Source organism: Acomys minous, assembly GCF_964271855.1.
Source record: "Acomys minous genome assembly, chromosome: 6".
NCBI lineage: Eukaryota > Metazoa > Chordata > Mammalia > Rodentia > Muridae > Acomys > Acomys minous.
This window is the reverse complement of record NC_140487.1, coordinates 88,835,218-88,840,137: the sequence shown is the minus strand read 5'-3', so window position 1 is coordinate 88,840,137 and position 4,920 is coordinate 88,835,218. Positions and strand designations below refer to the sequence as shown.

The 4,920-nt window shown below is 43.0% G+C and overlaps 1 protein-coding gene across 4 annotated transcripts in view; it reads right to left on the bottom strand.

Annotated features, from left to right (window-relative positions):
* TTC39A (tetratricopeptide repeat domain 39A) overlaps positions 1–4,920 on the bottom strand; it is a 67,216-nt gene that overhangs the window by 7,135 nt on the left and 55,161 nt on the right. The gene's annotated exons all lie outside the window — the stretch shown is intronic.

Below are 4,920 nucleotides of genomic sequence, written 5' to 3'. Positions count from 1 at the left end.
CACCTGAAGTTGTGCCATATTTTCAGTGCTAATTCCTTTTTAATCCTTATGTTTTCTAATTATACACAGCTGTGATTATCAAACAAGTATTACAACCAGACTTTTCCTAGGTTCTCAAAATTAGTAAATTAACTTTCCCCAGTCATCTTTCATGTCTTTGGTGAAAACAAAAACCCTTCTGCCTCAGGCTAGAACTGAGTGCTCTTGGGTGATTTTTTGTTCTTTAACTTTATTCTGCTGGTAAAGTTATAATGTAGCTATGCAGGGCTTAAAGTCAAGAGTTGGTTACATGCGCCCCAGAATTTCTAATCTTAAAAAAAAAACCACACAAATACACACACACACACACACACACACACACACACACACACACACACACACGTACACACAAGTTTATTTCCTATTTATATATAGTTTGTTTGAAAGCCTTTTTTCCTTGCTTTAGCAAAAAATGTTTACTGTTCTGTTATTTCAGGCAAAACAAACAGGTTGCCCTAAAACAGGTTTAACACCTTCACCCCTAATTGGTTTTTTTAGCATATCAGTTTAGGCTTAGGGAAGTGTTTTTATTGCTTTGTATTTACTGTGGTTTAATCATACACTTAGGAACTTGATAGCTTTGGTTCCTAGACCAAGTAGGTTAGAAATGGGCAAAATATGTTCCAGCTTGGCTACAGGATTTGGAATGTCTGAAAACCCTAACCAGAAAAAGAATTTACACAAATTGAACTGCTTGGATATACTTTGTTTACATTCTTACAAGGACTCTCTTAAATTGGTATTGGAAGATTTACTCCTACTCCTGTGTGTGTCTATTATTTCACAGAACATAGGACATTGAGGTTTTTTGTTTTTGGAGACAGGGTTTCTCTGTGTAGCCTTGGCTGTCCTGGACTCACTTTATAGACCAGGCTGGCCTCGAACTCAGAGATCTGCCTGCCTCTGCCGGGGTGCTGGGATTACAGGCATGCCCCACCATGCCCAGCAGCATAAAAATTCCCTCATTAGGAAGAAAACTTTTTAAAGTGTTTACATTTTACTTATATGTATAAATATTTTGCCTGCAGGTGTGTCTGTGTAACACGTGTTCCTGGTGCCTATGGAAGCCAGAAGAGAGTGTCCAATCTCTTGAAACTGTAGTTACAGTTGTAAATCCAGTCATCTAGGAGAGCAGTCAGTGCTGTGACCCCTCCAGAAGGAAGCATTTTAAAAAGCACCTTGTGGAGATAGATAGCTCGGCAGTTAAGAGTACTGGCTGTCCTTCCAGAGGACCCAGCTTCAATTCCCAGCACCCACGTGACAGCTCAGAGCTGTCTGCAAGTCCAGTTCTAGACCATCTGACACCCTCACACAGGCACACATGTAAGCAAAACATAAATGCATAATTGGAAAGTAAAACAAAAACCAAACATTAAAACCCAGCCCATTAAACCAGAGCTACCTGTGGTCTCAACTGAAAGTGGTAAAAAGGAAAGAAGGTAAGTTTGTAGATACATTTACGAATGATACTGTTCCGTGCTAGGGATATGAAGCCTTGTGGTAGAGCACCTTCCCCCTCACTAGAGGCCCTGAGTTCAGCCCCAGTACTACGAACAAAAATGCCCTGGTTAGCTATCAAACCACTCTGTTCTTTTGCAAGATAGGATCTTACTCAGTGTCCCAGACTGGTCTAGTGCCCGCTGTGTAGGCCAGGTAAATTGATGGTGAACCTCCCCATCTTGGCTTCCTCCATATTGGGATTATGGGTATCAACAACTCTGTGTAGCAAGTTATTTGCTCGTACCTGAATGCAAATGTATCTTAATAAGCTCAAACTAATTTTTAATCTTTACTTTTGAAATGAACATGAGTTGACCTTTTACTTAATAATTCTGAAGTAATATTAAATTTACTTACTTGAAAAAGCAGAAAAGGCAGTCTGGCCCCTGTTCTAATGTTTATCTCAATTAAAACTTAATCTCTCAAGACTCTTAGGTGCTAACTTTGTTTAAAATACATAATCACTGGTTGATCCATATGCTATTTACCTGAGAGGTATTAAAAGTAGTCCCTGAAAGAATGTTCATTCTGTTAGAAGCTTAAAATGTTCAGGCGCATGCCTGTAGCCCCAGCAATTGGAGGCGAAGGCCAGAGTGTCAGAGTCTGAGCTTATCCTCAGCTACTTCCGTGTAGGGTCTGAGTTTAGTAACATGGACTCTCATCTCTTATGCTGCAGAGAGAAAAGAAACTAATTTTCACATTCTCTGTAGTAACTACTTTTCTGTTAAATGTATTTGGGCCAGGCACTGTGGGAGGAAGAAGCAGGCTGATCTCTTGAGTTTGAGGCCAGCCTGGTCTACAAAGCCAGTCCAGGACAGCCAAGCTACACAGAAACTGTCTTGAAAACCTTTATTTGGGCTTACTTGTTCTAGAGGGTGCACTAGGTCTACACAGTGGTAGAGAAGTCATGCCAGGTGCAGGAAGCTGAGATATCCTACCTTTCATCGGCACACCCAGAAGCAAAGACGAGAAGTGGGCGAAGCTATAACCTCCCAACCTACTTGTGAAGTATAAGCAAGGCTCTTCCTAGGCAGTGCTGCCAGTAGGGGACCAGGTGCTGAGTCATCTGAGCCCATGGGGGACAGTTCCTGTTGAAGCCACTACAGTCTCCAAGCCATTTTGATGCAGTGGCAGAGTTTGGAGTCATTGGTAGATAATCCTTTTCTGAGCTACTGTAAAGTAGTTTGCTTTGGTACATCGTGTTTTGTTCCCTTAGGTGATTGACAATAGAGTTTTGGGTGCTCTCTAATTATTTGTGACTGAATTTATAGGTAAGATTACATAGGCTTCTTGCCACGTGTCCTTTGCTATTTTTCCTTGTTTAGCACGGATACAGAAAATCTAGATAAGGCATATTACGACCCTTGACCATAATGTTCCCACTAGGTCCAGGGAAAGGTGTTTTTTTTTTTTTTTAAGTTACCTACACAATTTAATTTCTCACTTTGTTCTTGAATATTTTGCTTTTTATAGCACTGAACAGCAGGCACTGATAGTTAATATTACTGACTAAAAATTATCACTGTGTAAGATTTCTGTGTCTTACATGTGTGTATGCATGGAGGTTAGAGAGCAGCCTGGAGTGTTGTAGAGGGGGCTCTGTTGGGAGGGTCATTTCCTCTGGGTCTAGTTCTCAGTCTACAACATCAGCAGCTGGTATTCTCTGCTGGGCTCTGGGGGGTGGGGCGCTAAGGGTAATTTTAATAGAGGTGATTCTCTACTTCTACATGACTGAGATGCCAACTCTTACCAAGTGACTGACGTTTACTAACCATATTGAAAACATGATTCTCTCCTAAGCCTAGTTCTGGTGAAGGAAGGTATAAAATATTTTTGTTAGTGTTTCAGAAAAACCAGAAATTGTTGGAGCTGTTAGCCATGTTTAACCCCAGGTAATCCACTCTAAACAATGTTAAAATCAGTTGGATGATGTCACTCCCCAGTGAAACAGGGTAAAATACTCTTGTTTTGACAGGGTTTCTCTGTGTAGCCCTGGCTTTCCTAGAACTCACTGTATAGACCAGGCTAGCCTCAAACTCAGAGATTTGCCTCCTGAGTGTTAGGATTAAGCCACCGCTGCCAGCATGAATTCTTAATGTTCCTACCTCCACTACTCAAACCCTGGGATTACAGGTCTTTGTCACCACATCCTGGGAAGGAAAACCACCTTCCCCAGTTGTTTCCAAGGTGCTCACTGCGATGCCTCGGCTGGAAGCCTGCTTATCATAGTCTGTGTGGCAACGTATGCCTCCAGGGATCTCTGTTTCCTTTACTAACTGGCTTTATGCAATGGAAGCAGTTACAGTTGCTCATTTAGGAATGGATTTTCAGGTTTCTAAATGGGGTTGATTATAGTTTGCTGTTGGTCAATGTTAAACTTTTCACCTGGTTTTAGAGAAATTGTGCTAACCCCCGCAGAACAGCACCTTGTAGCTGACAGGTGTTAAAATTTATTGCCTGGATTTCAGAACCCAGCCTTATTTAACATGAGAGGTGTGAGGGCATCAGGAAATAGTGTTGAAGAGGCTTTCTGAAAGGTTGTATATTTGAAGTAAATGAGGATATTGTTGGTTCCCCCTCATTTTAGAATTAAAGAACCTCAATAATGGCTGAGAAAAGTAGATGCGATTCCTTTGTTAAATGGTCCCAGCCTGCTGAGACTTTCTGAAGACTTCTCATGCCATTCTTGCTGGGAGTCGCCCACCTCGACCTGAGCCAAGCCTTGCAGAAGCCTAGCTTTGGTGTCAGGTTGTGGGGTGTTGCTGTGAATGATGATAACCGTCTTGGAAAGACTCCCACTCTGAGTCGAGAGATAAGGAAGTAGGGAGACCTGCCACAGTGTGGGAGAGCTGATAGGGACCCCGCAGACCAGTGAGCCTCTGCGCTAGGCTGCATAGCCAAGGGCCCGTTCAGATCCTGTGCATGGTGGCGGCTTCCTTGGCAACTGTTCCATCCTGGGACTTGGACTGTGAAGATCGCTTGCCCTCTGGGCTTCCCAGCTGTCACAGTCTCCTCCAGGGCAGAGGTGCTATGAAAGTCTGCACTAGAGAAGAGCTGACCTAGAATGAATGCCGCAGGACATGGAAGAGCCTGGATAGATTCCACCTGTTTGAGGACAGGATTTAGAAACAAGGCGTTCTCTTTGACAGACTCAGAAGCTACAGGTGGAGTCCCAGAGGCTTAATCCACTCAACTGCAAGCTGCAATTTTACAAATCCTGGGTTGGCATCACGTGAGCAGGGGCCTGGAGGGCTCACCTTCATTCAGCACTTGCTCTCTCATCACTCCTCACCCTGTCCTGCCCAGGTTGCTCTCTTAGCATCTAGGCTTTAGAAGAAGAACACACTTGTAAAGGGCTTGTCTGCAGAAAAGACTCTTTTG